Raw genomic sequence first — 14882 nt, 5'->3', positions numbered from 1 at the left:
CATTGATAGTCTCCAGGGAATACAAATTAAAACCACAGTGAGATATCACTGCACATCCACCAGAGTGGTTAATATGAAATATAGCTACACTACAAATTGTTGGTGAGCATATGGAAGGAGTAGAACACTTGTTTATTGCTTCTGGGAATAAAAATGGTCAGAGTCATTTAGACAACTATTTGGCAGCATTTACCAAAGCTAAAGACATATGTACTAGCACTTTGACTCCTAGCACACTCTCTCTCTCTGTACACACTCTCTCTATATATACACTCTTGTACCCAAGAGTAATGCATACATACATTTACCAAAACACATATGGAAAACTATAGCAACACTGTTCCTAGTAGCCAAAAAATGAAAGTAACCTAATGTCCAACACAATAAAACGGATGAATCAATGGAGTGCAATACAGCAATAAAAATAAACCAACTATTGTCACAGACACTAACACAGATAAATGTCTCAAACACAATAGTGTGCAAAATGGTCCACGTACAAGACACCTTTTAACTGATCTCATTTATGTAACGTTTAAAAACAGGAAACCTCGTCACTAGTGATAGAAGTCAGCGAAGTGATTGGAAGGGAGTCTGAATAGACTTATGGGGTACTAGTGATGGTCCATTTTTTGATCCGGTATGAGTTACATGGGTGTGTTCATTTGGGAAATTAAGCGGTATGTCTATGGTTTGTGTTCTTTTTGTTTGTATATTTCAAATAAAAGTTTACTTGAAAATTTGCCTTTCTTCCAGATATGCATTTACAAACCCATAGAAGTTTAGAATCCCATGGGTTCTTAGATTTGAGATAAAAAGGGAATGACTGACTTAGCCTTGATAGGGAGGAGACTAGAAATGTGGTGGGAGGATAAGTTAAAGTGACACTGCCAAGTTCTCTCAGTACACCAGCAAGGACTTGAGAATGGGTTCCGCAGACCACAAAGAGTTAGCAGGGAGGAAGTGAGGCTCTATAACCAGGTCTTACATGAAATAAATTGAAAAGGAGGAAGAGAAGGACACAAGAAGACTAGCTTAGACATTGTCAAAATAATGAGGGGGGGGAGAAAAGTATGAGTTTTCCTCATGCCCATCCATGTCTGTCCCTTTGAGTCTAGACCTGTAGATTAAGCAAGGACAGACTCTGATCACATTGGCTATGCCTGCAAGCTTTCCCTCTTTCCACACCAGGGAAGATGGAACCTTCGATGTTGGCTTGCAGGAGAAAAGCAAGACCTTGGAGGAACTGCTGTCAAGCAAATTTCATTCTGACAAGTACCTGGGTGCTAGTTTTTGTCATGCTTCTTATCTCAGGGCACATCCATGCACGGAATTTCCTGTGGAGTTAAAAGAAAAAGTTTCGCTACCTGGAAAAATCACAAGACAGAAAGTGCATGGCAGCACAGGGCTGAATACTACAAAAGTGGATCAACATTTTTTGACACTAGCTCGTTTACTTGGGTAGTGTAGTCTGATGTTAAGATAGGTTGGAAATACTAAGCAGTAACAAGAAGAAAAGTATAGGGGATAGTTTTAGTTTGTTTGGGGTTTTTTGTATGTAATAATAACACTCTACCAACCCTCTAGACACAAGAAATTTTCCTTGGTTTATAAACAAGCTACAGATAGACAAGACTCCACCCTCACCCTTTTTCTATTTCTATGGCTTATATAAATAAAGTATAGGAGATGGGGACATGAAGAGGAAGGGGTTAACACAGCAGGAAAAGCCTCTCTATGAGAAAGGCTCTGGACTGGCATTTGTGAATTTAAATTTCAGGAGTTTACTCATCAAGAGCTGGTCCGAGTGAAACCCCCCTTTATGAAATTAATAAAGACCATAAGGTGGGAGCTGTGGTAGGGTAAATGAATATATAACCAGCCATGGTTCCCTAGCCTGCTTCCTATCATTGCTCAGGAGTCACCTTACCTGCTGGTCATAAAGATTCTCAGCTTTCTTCTTTGCTCCTGTAGATAACATCATTCTTGTGAAACCTAAGGCTGGTTTTTGAGATATCTTCCAGGCCCTGCATTCTGTTGGAAAAGCTGACCTACCCAGACCAATGGTTCATACTGAAGAACTGACTCAGCAAAGAAGACAACTTCTACACTCATCAGGTAGCAAGCCCAATTGCCCAGCCTTTTGCTCGTCAAACTATTTTAAAAATCTTTTCTCCTAAATTCTCAGGGACAGAAATTTGGGAACTTCCTTCCATCTCCTCGCTTGGCACCTGTGACATTCCATGCTTTCTCTGCTATAACCCTTCCTGGGTCAGTGTATTGGTTTCCTCCTGAGAAGCAGACAATGAACCTGGTAGGATTATAACGAGAGTGGCTCACTGTGCCCAAATTCTTTGTGCAAAAAATATGATTCATGCCTGTGTTCATCAGGGCTGTTCAGAGAAAATGAAACAATAGGAGGCATGTGTGCGGATGGGAGGGTGAGAGGAAACCAGATAGAAGCTTCTAGATACAAGTTTCGTCTCTCAGCAAAACATCTTTTTTGCTCTACAGCAAAAAAAACAAAGCAAAATACAATTTTTTGCTGTAATAACTCATATTTTATAACTAAATGTTGAGTCCTGTGATACCTCCTAGTAATTCATCAAACCTGGGGGTAGTCTTGGGGACCCATAACACAGGATATTACAAGCACGCATCTTAGTCCCTTCTTCCATTGAAATATATCAAAAGTCGTAACCAAAGCAAATCTCTTATACAATAGTATCCAAAGGACATTGTAATGAACAACATGAGAATAACTCAAGAGAATTAGTGATTATATAAAACTTTGAAAACATGAAGTGTTATGTGAAGACTAAGTGTAAGGCAAATTATACCTTTTGATTAACTTCACAAGAAATTTCAACAGATTTGCACAAAAACAAACTTAATTTTATATGTCCAACAAAAACTTTTTTATAAAGCTTTTCAATATACTTAAAATATTTTTAGATTCTTAGATAAGTTCAGAGATCCATTAATTCAAGGAGAAAATGTGTGGGAACTATTGAATAAAATTTCAAGCCTAATAGGTTTTGAAATCAGTTTATTAGAATTATAAGGGATATTTCATGTATAATGTTCTCTGGATTTTGCTTAATGGTCGTACTAATTAACTTCTCAATTTCAATAAAAATGTGGGAAATTTACCTGCCTTCAGTACTTGACAAATAAATCATGATAATTGCATATTCACATAGCTGGTGATAATTCTTCTAGCTTAGACTAATAAGTAAGAGTTTTTAAAAATGATTATTCTTGGCTCAGTGCCTGTGGCTCAAGTGGCTAAGGCGCCAGTCATATACACCTGAGCTGGCAGGTTCGAATCCAACAACAATGATACATGCAACCAAAAATAGCTGGGCATTGGGGCAGGCACCTGTAATCCCAGCTACTTGGGAGGCGGAGGCTGAAGAATTGCATGAGCCCAGGAGTTGGAGGTTGCTGTGAGCTGTGATGCCACAGCACTCTACCCAGGGTGACAACTTGAGGCTCTGTCTCAAAAAATAAATAAATAAAAATAAAATAAAAATAATTATTCTTTTTTTAAAAACCACATGCATAAAATGACTCCTGCTGGGCAGGAATTTGTGATGATGTGAAAACAGGAGTTTCCTGAATCTTCAGTTCAGTGTTAACATCCATCCAGATCTAGCTTTAGGAAGATGTGTATTCCCGGAGCACTAACACATCTTTTTGTTTCCTATGGCGCTTCACTCACAATAGCTCAGAGGAGCAGAAGAGGCTCTGAAGTTGACTCAGTAATATGTGAAGATTCCTTGCAAGCTAGAAGCCAAGCGTCCTAAGTAAAATAGGAAATACATAGACAGTCAAGTCAGAAGAACTGAGGGTGGGGGGCTCTAAAGGTAGATTCATAGGGGATTCCTTGGCTACATTTGTTGGGGGGCATTTTGAGAAGCATTACAGTATGTACTTGGTAAATGCATGCTATTACTCTCCTTCTTATCACACACTGCAGTGTGCCTCTGAAAGAAGTTCTTTAGTAAATGCTTACTTCCTATTTACCTCTGCTTTGATTTCATAGGACCAATAACCACCTGAGTATCCCTGGTGTCTATCAAGAGCCACTGGGCTCCCCATTGTAATCCATCTATGTCACATTGATGCTCTCCCACCTCCAAGTGTGGCCATCCTTGGTAGGGGCCCTTCTTTGGGTCTCCTGCCCACCTCCAAACCTGAATAGTGATGATTATAAGTTCTGCAGGGTTAATCAAGGTTTAAGGTATGAAGCAAGCCAAATGTATAGAATCTTGGTATAATTAAAGTTAAGCACCTCATTTTGTGCTTGAGAAAAGCCATAATGATGTTCTTGCTCTTCAGAATGTGTTGGCTGAAGTCTATAGATTTTCAATAAGAGAGAATTTCCAAAGAGATTTGTTTCTCAGAGGGCCGAAAGAAAGACAATAAAAAGGATTTGAGAGTACTGCATTGGCGAGAATTGTAAAGATAATTACCTACATTAGTCACTTTTTTTCCATTTTGTTTCCCTGCTATTTTCTGAAAAACTAGAAAGGGAATTCAATACAACAGTCTGTGATAATGGAAAGGATCCCTTCATGAGCTGTAAGTACACTTGAAATATAAATCCAAATGACATTGCTGTAACTGCCAGCTGATGTTTAAATACTCAGTTCAAGTTAGGTGCTGGGATGACTCACTGTAAAGATACTGATTGTAAGTATTCATTAGACTTTCTCCTTGGGTGCCCCTTGGGCTGGCATAGAGCTCTCCCAAGGGAGTTTGTGGTGTGATTATGGGCTCAGAGTGCAACCAACTGTGCTGCATTCTGTCTGCCTCTGGCAGCAAAGGGACCTGGGCAACACAAGAGGAGCTGTTCCAGTGTGTGCAGTGCCCTTAGCACCATTCACTATTTACAATGAGATATGGGAAACCATTGACGGTATCTCGTGGTGTTAATCAACTGGTACTGCACTTATTGGATGTCTCTGATGTTTCCAATGTTTTATTTTATTTTCTTATTTCAGGTTAATGTGGGGGTAACTAGGTTGTAATGTTTGCATTTGTTAGGTAGAGTCCCTCTTGTAGTTGTGTCCACACCCAAAAGGTGTGCCATGTACCCTCACATTGTCCTCATTAAGTGGGAACACACCAATCCCCCTCTCCCCTCTCTCTCCCTCCCCTCAACTTGAATTGAACTGATTGTTTCTCTTATGTGGGCATGTATTGGATCATCTACTGTCTTCATATTAGTATTGAGTACTTTGGATATTTGCTTTTCCATTCTTGTGATACTTTACTAAGAAGAATGTGCTTTCACTCTATCCAGCTTAAGAGTTGTTGTTGAAGGTGTGATTCAGTGAAGTATTCAACACAATAGAATTGCATACCAATAGAGTAGATTGTATATATTTGCAACCCTTTGCATAAGAGGACCCGTAGAAAGTAATGATATTCAAAATAAGATTAGCATGGTCCCTGCGCAAGGATGACATGCAAATTTGTGAAGCATTCCATATTTTTCCATGGAATATTATGCAGCCTTAAAGAAAGATGGAGACTTTACCACTTTCATGTTTACATGGATGGAGCTGGAACATATTCTTCATAGTAAAGTATCTCAAGAATGGAAGAAAAAGTATCCAATATACTCAGCCCTACTATGAAACAAATTTATGGCTTTCATATGAAAGCTATAACCCAGTTATAACCTAAGAATAAGGGGAAGAGGGAGAAGGAAGGAGGGAGGGGAGGGAGGGGGGAGGATGGGCAGAGAGAGGGTGATTGGTGCGACCACGCCTACGGTGCATCTTACAAGGGTACATGTGAAACTTAGTAAATGTAGAATATAAATGTCTTAACACAATAACTAAGAAAATGCCAGGAAGGCTATGTTAACCAGTGTGGTGAAAATATGTCAGATGGTCTATAAAACCAGTGAATGGTGCCCCATCATCGCATTAATGTACACAGCTATGATTTAATAATAAAAAAATATGTAATAGCCTATATAGACTGGCCACCAGTCACTATGACAGCCAACAGCTGATATAGCCCCTTCTCTGCTTTTCAGTGAAATATCAGCCTTGCTTGTGTCGGTTCTTTAGAATGTGGGTGCACTATAGAACCTCTATCATAGACTGATTGCAAACCACAGCACCCAAGTGAAAAACCCTTGAGACCTCATATACAGAGATAGATGAAGAATAGGATCTGTACGAGGAAGGAATATAAAAATCTCTCTTTATGGCCCCTTTCGAACTCTGATTTTTCTTTTCTTTTCTTTCTTTCTTTCTTTCTTTCTTTTTTTTTTTTTTTTTGAGGCAGGGTCCCATTCTATTTGAGGGGCTAGAGTTCAGTTCACAGCTCACAGCAACCTCAGAATCCTGGCTCAAGCAATCTTCTTGGCTCAGCCTCCTGAGTAGCTAGGACTGCAGACATGCAGCACAACCCTTGGATAATTTTCTTTCTTTCTTTCTTTCTTTCTTTCTTTCTTTCTTTCTTTCTTTCTTTCTTTCTTTCTTTCTTTCTTTCTTTCTTTCTTTCTTTCTTTCTTTCTTTCTTTCTTTCTCTCTCTCTCTCTTTCTCTCTCTCTCTCTCTCTCTCTCTTTTTCTTTTCTTTTTGGTAGAAATGAAGTCTAACTCTTGCTCAGGCTGGTCTTGTACTCCTGACCTCAAGCAGTGCTCCTATATTGGCTTCCCAGAGTGCTAGGATTATAGGTGTGAACCACTGCACCTGGCCCAACTCTGAGTTTTTAAATGGACAGAATCTCCACCAGAGAGAAAACCCTACTGTGGCAATTCTCCAATTCTGATCATATGTATTCTAACTTAGTGCATTTCTTAGCAGATGACTTTGAAGGAAGAGACCAAATTCTATTGCTGGAGAGAAAAGCTATTTTTCATAATGCAGAAGTTTAGGATAGTCTAATAAGTTCCGGAGCACAGTGCCATGCTGGTCTCCCATAAAGTTAGGTTCCATGAGTACCCATTTTCTTCCTGAGCATGTAGACAAACCCAGGAACTTAGGGATGGAGGGGCATAGCAGGAAACTGCAGATGGAGCCAACTCCTCATTCCTGTGACTTTATGCAGCAAGGGCTGCCCTCTTCTCTACACTGCCCATAATTATTCTTACTCAAAGTTAGCTTTTCACGTATAGGGTATGTAGTCTGAGCTTCAGGGAGGTCAATGGGATGGGAGAAATCTAAGCCTCTTGAAAAAATGATTAATGACACACAGCAGAACACTAAACTACTGGGGCTTACCTATATAGATTAGAAGAGCCCAGAGTAAGTAGGTTAGTGGAAGTGGTGGTAATAGAGAAATCCATTCTGGGCAAGACTTAGCTCCTACCATCTCAGAAATGAAAGGACAGATAAGATTAAAGAGCCCCTTTCCTGCTTCCCTCTCCATTGTAGAGGTCCAAATGTATAACAGGAATAATATTTGAGGACCTTTTCTTTATTGATTAAAGAGGTGTTATTTAAAAAGATAAGCTTGGCTGGTGGCATATGCCTATAATTTTAACTACTCAGAAGGCTGAGATGGAAGGATCACTTGAGACCTGAAGTTCAAGGCCAGCCTGGGCAACACAGTGAGACCTCCATCTCTAAAACAATGCAAAATAAAAAAATGAACAATATTGTCTTTTAGAGTATAATTAAGATAAGAATAACCTCATTTTGTAGTATACATGAAATAAATAATTAACTCACAAAGAAATAGAACTTGTTTGACATTAATCCTATTCCCTCACCAGCTTGAGCCTGCCTTAGAAGCTGGTAGTTGAGGAAGGAAGACATAGTGAAGCTTTATTTTCTGCCCTGAGTTGCTCCTCTTCCTCTCCTAGCCTGGTAACTGTGAGGATTAATTTTATGCACCATCTTGATTGGGCTAAGGGGTGCCCAGATAGCTGGTAAAGAATTATTTCTTGATGTGTCTGGGAAAGTATTTCCAAAAGAGATTAGCATTTGAAATCCTGGGTTCAGTAAAGATCACACTCCCCATCATCTAATTGACCGAAGGCCTGAATAGAACAAACAGCTGGAGGAAGGACATATTTACTCTCTCTGCTCATGCTGGGACATCTGTCCTCTCCTGCACTAGGACATTGGTGCTCTCAGTACTCAGACTGGGACTTACATTTTTGGCACTCTCCCCTCAACTCTTAGGCCTTTGAACTTAGAATGAATTTTATAACCAACTGTTCTCCAGCTTATAGAGGACAGATCAGGGGGCTTCTCAGACTCCATAATTATGTGAACCAATTCCTATAATAAATCTGCTATCTAGCCTCTGTTTATATGCCATTGAATCTTTTCTCTAAGCTTGTCTAACACCATGATCATGGATTCTGATGTCTCCAAGATTAATGCAAGGGAGAGAAGAGTTGTAAAAAACAAACAAACAAAAAACCATTACTTTTTGGCTCCCTATGAACATGGGAGGGTCTGCTTAAAATAGACTCAGTCTGAGTAGGATAGATGATCAAAATTGACTTCTTGTGGATGCAGTGTGGGTTCTTTAGAGGCCCAGTGGGGAATATTGAATTCCATTCCCTTGATTTTCCTCTAGCAGCCTGCTCTCATTTTCTCCCACAGTCTCTGGTAACCTGTGGGTCTGCCCTGTAAGGAAATGCTTTTGAGCAAGTTGTAAAATAGCTCTGGGTCAACTGTTCAGGTCAGATTCTGCCTTATGAAAGATATTTTCACAACCTTAACCCACACCCACCCCATCCTGGGGCAGCCCTCTGTGTCTTTTTCTGCTCTGCCACCTTAAGAGAATAGTCACAGTCCTCACCTGAAATTTCTTAAGGGAGTATTACATATCATTCACCATCTGCAGCAGCATCCACAGTTCACATATCAAACTGAATGGTCTTTTTCAGGACAGAGAAGAGAGGCTTACATGAGGGTCAGCATTCACAGCCCACTGATAACACTTGCCAAAGAAATCTCTATTCAACACTTTAAACAATTTTATGTCTTTGAAGTAGGTGATATGGCACCTTGGTTTGCAAATTGTGGATGGGCAGGTATAGCAATTTGTGGCCAGGTGTGATGCTCATGCCTATAATGCCAGCACTTTGGGAGGCTGAAGTGTGAGGATTTCTGGAACCTCATACTTCAGGAGTTTGAGCTTACAGTAAGCTGTGATCGTGCCACTGAACTCCAGCCTTGGTGACAAAGCAAGGCCTAAGGTCTCTAAAAAAGAGAAAGAAAAAACTCATGTGGCATGCTTGCTATCCATTGTCATGCTTACTCAGCCAAAACAAAGACTAAAAGTCATGTTTAGACTCATCATTTACCTGAATGGCAATAAGACACCAAAAGTGAACTATTCAAATTCAACAAGACTTGCTCTTCCACTACAATTTTAATGCTTGTTTCTGCTACTTCATTCACTTCTTTCTCCCTCTGTCTAAGTCAGTTTGAGCTGCTATAATAAAAATACCATAGATCAGGGCACCTAAACAACAAATATTTATTTGTTCACCATTTTGGAGTCTAGGAAGTCCAAGACACTAGCAGATCCAGTGATTGATGAGGGTCTGTTTCCTGGCTTGTAGACAGCCACCTTCTTTTTACATATACTCACATTGGCCCCAAGAGTGATGAGAGAAAGTGGGAGAGAGAGCTCTAGAGTTTCTTCTTATAAAGACATTAATTCCAACATGAGGGCTCCTCTGTCTTTTTTTTTTTTTTTTTTTTTTTGTAGAGACAGAGTCTCACTTTATGGCCCTCGGTGGAGCGCCGTGGCCTCACATAGCTCACAGCAACCTCCAGCTCCTGGGCTCAAGCGATTCTCTTTCCTCAGCCTCCCAAGCAGCTGGGACTACAGGCGCCCGCCACAATGCCCGGCTATTTTTTGGTTGCAGTTTGGCCGGGGCTGGGTTTGAACCCGCCACCCTCGGTATATGGGGCCGGCGCCCTACCGACTGAGCCACAGGCACCGCCCATGGGCTCCTCTGTCTTAAGACTAAAAACCTACCAAAGGCCCCATCTCCAAAAACTATCACATTTGGATTAGGTTTCAACATATGAATTTTGGGTGGACACAAGCATTCAGTCCATGGCATCCATTCTCTTTTGTATGTTAAATGCTAGAAAAATAAAATTGAATTTGTGTTTTTATTACTATAAAAAGAAATAAGGTTTTGAAATTCATCAAGAAATAAGCAAAATTAATGATAATGCTTAGGCATGCATGCTCAGGTGACAGAAGTAAAAATAAGGCAATGGTGATCACATAAAAAGTCAGGGTAGTAGTTATTACCATCGAGGAAGAAGGCAAAGAGGCCACAGTGGGGATCCTGGGGCACTGGTAATGCTTTAGTTTTTTTATTTAGATGACACTTGGGTGTTGGCTTTATAATAATTTATTAAAAGATATTTATGTTTTGTGCAATGTATCTGAAATTTCAACAGATGTCCACAAATACAGAGAAATTAAATTAAATTTCCTAATTTAAAATATATTAATTTTTAAATTATTAGCAAAAAATCTCCAAACAATGGGCTGAGCTGAAGGGGGAGGTAATTGAGGGTAGAAGCACAGAGATAGGATTGAAGATTATTATATTGGTCTATCTTTGTGATGCAGGTGACATGAATTAGAGTGGTGGTAGAAAAAATGGTAAAATAGGCTAAGAGTTATACTATATTTACAAAACTGAGTTTCTAGGACTTACTGATAGCTTAGCTGGCAGTGTGCTGGGCTGGAGGATGTTAGCAAATAAAAGAGACATTAAGGATGACATTTAGGGTTCTGGACTGACCAAATGTGAATGAATTTGAACAAGTGGCTCCTTTTAATAAGATGGAGGAGACTAGGATTAATGCAGATTTTGATTTCTTTCAAAAAATTTGGTTAAGGTTGGTTAAATTTAAGATGTCTCTAGAGACACAAGTAGAGATGTTGCATAGGGCAGGAGAATACATATTCCAGAGATTGAGAGGTAAACCAAGGTTGAAATAATCTTTTGGACCAAAGATAATTTCTTTAATTTTCTGGATTATGATTTCAACATTTTTTTTTACCTTTTGTTTCTATTTCCAATCCTATAAGGTTAGAATTCCTTTTATTAGTTTTAGGGGGCATCATTATCCCTCACATTATTCTCATCCCTATGGAGAATGTAAACATGATCAGAAATCCTGTTTCATCTTACCTTTAGTACATAAACTAGTCTGCCTGGGCTGCCAGACAAAATACCAGACTGGGTGGCTTAAACAACAAATGTATTTTCTCACACTTCTGAAGGTTGGGAGTCTAAGATCAGGATACTAGTTGGTTGGCTTTGGGTGAGGACTCTCTTCCTGGTTTATAGCAGGCAGCCTTCTGTGTGTCCTAGAGAGATGAGAGACAGAGAGAGAGGGAGAGAGAAGGAGAGGGAGAGAGAGAGAGACTCTCCAGTGTCTCATCCTAGAAGGGCACTATCTGATGATGTGGGTCCCATCCTTGTGACTTCTCTATACCTAATTGCCTCCCAAAGGCCCCATTCCCAAATACCATCACATTTGGGGTAAATCTTCAATATACAAATTTCGGGGGACATAATTCAGTCAACAGCAGCACGTTTCATTGTCTCTTCTGCTTATCAGTTTTTCCTTTCAGGGTCTATTGAGTTTTTAGGTTTAATACGGTTTTTTCTGAATGTCTGAATTTCCTTTTACAATCACTATTTTATCCTTTTTCTCTTTCAAAAAGTAAAGAGCACAAGTATAGAGGCTCACTAGTTAAGATCATTAACACAGTTAATTGCAATTTTCTACATAGTTGTATTAATAGCATACATATATATCCACATGTATGTATATAATTTTGCATTCTGTATTTTTTTTATTAATGGAGGCATAGAAAGGAAACTAACACCTACTAAAGGCTTATATAGATGAATATCTGTGCTTTACATTTTATGTATAACTCATTGATTCTTCAACATGCCCTAGCTATTATTACACCCATTGGCAGATGGGGAAACTGAGTCTTAGATAATTAGTGAAAGTTACACAGGATGAGACTGGGGTAATCAAGACACAAAAATGTGACACCAAATCCTGTTCTTTCTACTATCCCTGTCCCTTCATGATGAAAGAGGAGGGACAGTATAGTTACATCCTTTTGTAAATGCTTTTCCATGTTTTTACACAATTTATATACTTCTTGTTTAAATAGAACTGTATGATTTTATCAAATTGGTATATCTTAATTTGAATAGTCACTCTTTAATCTTTGTCTTTTGTTTTGGTTCTAGTTATAATACTATGGTAAAATATTTGGGTTTTATTCTCACAAATTATTTCTTCTAGGTGAATTCACACATTTTCTGCCATACAGGAAATATGACTTAATAATTTCTTCCTTTCAGAGAAGTTATGCTCTAAAAAAATAAAAGGAGGTAATTCCTACTTTTTAAAGAGTTTTAAAATTAATTTTTCCTCACTCTTCTTTGTAAAGCAGTCTGTAGGAATCACTAGATGTATAAGCATCACAATAACTTAGTATATGTATTATTTATTTACAATACTATATTATGGCCTTCTTCCAATACTTACTAAACTAATACAAATAAGCTTTAAGTTTTACAAAAGAAATTCAGTAGGCATGTTAAAATGTCCTTGTTTATGGTAATAGCTTGAAATGTAATTCATACACCATTATCTACATAAAGTATCCAATTCTTTTATTTTTTTTTATTAAATCATAGCTGTGTACATTAATGTGGTCATGGGGCTGGAATGTAAATGTCTTAGCACAATAACTAAAGTATCCAATTCAATGTTTTTTTGCATATTTACAGGGTTGCATAGCCATCACCACAATCAATTTTAGAACATATATTTATTTCACAGCATTGGCTTATGTTATAGTGGGGGCTGATGAGTCCAGGATCTTTAAAATAGGCTGCAGCCAGTTGAAAACTCTTGAGCAGGAGCTGATAACACAGTTCGAAGCAAAATTTCTTTTTCTTGAGGGAAATTTCAGTTTTGTTGTTAAGTCCTTTGAACTGTCTGGATGAGCTTCACTCATATTATTAATAAACATCTCCTTAAAGTCAACTGATTGCAGATATCCAAAAGGTCTACCAGGATACCTTCACAGCAACACCAGATTATTTGAACAACTGGCTACTATGGCCTAGCCAAGCTGACACATAAAACCAACCATTACAGTCCACCCCTTTCAATTTAGCACCGAGAATATCCCCACAAAGCATACTTAATCGCCAGATGAAGACAATGAGAAAGTCATACTTCTGCCTCAGGTGATATAATTATACTGTGTACAAACAAAAATGCCTTTTCTGCTGGAGGGGCTGCAAAGGCCTTAGATGATTCAGTGCACTCTTTTTGACATCCTATAACTTAAATACTATGATGCAAGTTGACTATTATTAACAATTAAATTAGATATCACCTTTTCGAGGTGACAAGAGAGGGAAGACCACAAAGAATATGTGTCTGTACCTAAAAACAGTCATGATAAATAAGGAAGAAATACCACAACCCTAATTTCTGCAACTGGGAAAGTAGTTGTGGCTACTATTGTAAGTAACTTCTTCCATTAGCCAGTCCGTATCTCCACTGCCCACAGAAGGCATCTCTGCTGGCTATAGTTCTTTCCCTGACGGGGTGACCAAACTTTCATTTCTGAAATGTCTGGGCCCTGTTTGAACTGGGCTTTTGTAGTTTTGTTTTGTTTTTTCATTTACTTGAATCATGGCTTGAATTCGTGATTTGAGGATTGAATTAGTGAAATTAGAATTAAATTTCACTAAATTACTGCTATCAAAATAGCACTAAGAGAATCCCTCCCAGATCTCCTGAATTCCAGGAGATCCTTCCTGGATCCTGTCCTCGTCCTTGTCTCTATTTTATAGTAAGCAGACCAGTTTCCCATGGGTAATCAGGATCAGTTGTGCCTACCAGTATAGTAACTCCTTTCATTCCTGTCAATTCAGAAGCATAAGGAGCCCAAAGTGACTGGGTGACAGTCTTAACTTCTAATTCGAGGGAATAATTAATGTGTCTCCTGGTGGAAGCAGTCTTTGCTTTGGAATGAAGACTTCTTGGAGAAACAGAGTGTCATATCACAGGGATGGAAGGCAAAAATGCTGCTAGTGTATCACTACGGGTGACAGCGAGTGGTGCCACTCCCATTCCGCACCTGTGATTCCAGAACAATATATTGAATGCTGAATTACCCCCTATACAGCCTCCCAGACAATGTTGCCTCTGCCAAGTATTGCTAACTAACTAGTACTGTAACTGAATCTCTTCAAAAGGCCATTCCACTGTTCTTATTAAGACACCTGTTTCTCGATGATAGGGAATATTGTAAGATCAGCGAATTCCATCATCATGGGCCCATTGCCACACTTAATTTGCTGTGCAATCTATTCTTTAATCAGAAGCAATGCGTATTACAATGCTTATACCATGACAGTGGCTAAGGCATTCTATAAGTCCACAGATGGTAGTTTTGGCAGGAACACTGCATCCAGGAAAGGCAAATGCATATCCCGAGTGAGTGTCTAGTCTAGTAAGAATAAAGCACCATCTGCTCCCTGAAGGAAATGGTTCAGTTCAATCGGCCAGCTTCCAGGTAAAACTGGCTGATTTACCCAGAGAATGGTGCCATGTTGGGAACTTGGTCTGAGTGTTGGATGCTGGCAGTGTGGGCACTCAGCAGTGATCATGGCTAGGCCAGCTTTGGCCAGTGGATGTCCATGTTGCTGAGCCCATGCATAAACCTCAATCTTTGCCACCTGGCCACCTTCTGCAGGAGCCTACTTGGTGATGACAGGAGCAGCTGGGGAACGAGGCTGACTGGTATTCACATAACAGGTCATCCTATCCACCTGATCATGAAAGTCCTACTTTGCTGAGGTCACTG

The 14882-nt window shown here is 39.3% G+C and overlaps 1 non-coding gene across 1 annotated transcript; it reads left to right on the top strand.

The window, feature by feature from the left end:
* Window positions 1-5400: 5400 nt before the first annotated feature.
* On the top strand, window positions 5401-5505 carry LOC128576643 (U6 spliceosomal RNA). Its single transcript, XR_008377472.1, has one exon. It is a non-coding gene; the product is annotated as a U6 spliceosomal RNA (small nuclear RNA).
* The last annotated feature ends 9377 nt before the right edge of the window (window positions 5506-14882 follow it).

Source organism: Nycticebus coucang, chromosome 24, assembly GCF_027406575.1.
Source record: "Nycticebus coucang isolate mNycCou1 chromosome 24, mNycCou1.pri, whole genome shotgun sequence".
Classification (NCBI taxonomy): Eukaryota; Metazoa; Chordata; class Mammalia; order Primates; family Lorisidae; genus Nycticebus; species Nycticebus coucang.
The sequence above is the reverse complement of the archived record's forward strand: the minus strand, read 5'-3'. Positions and strand labels throughout refer to the sequence as shown.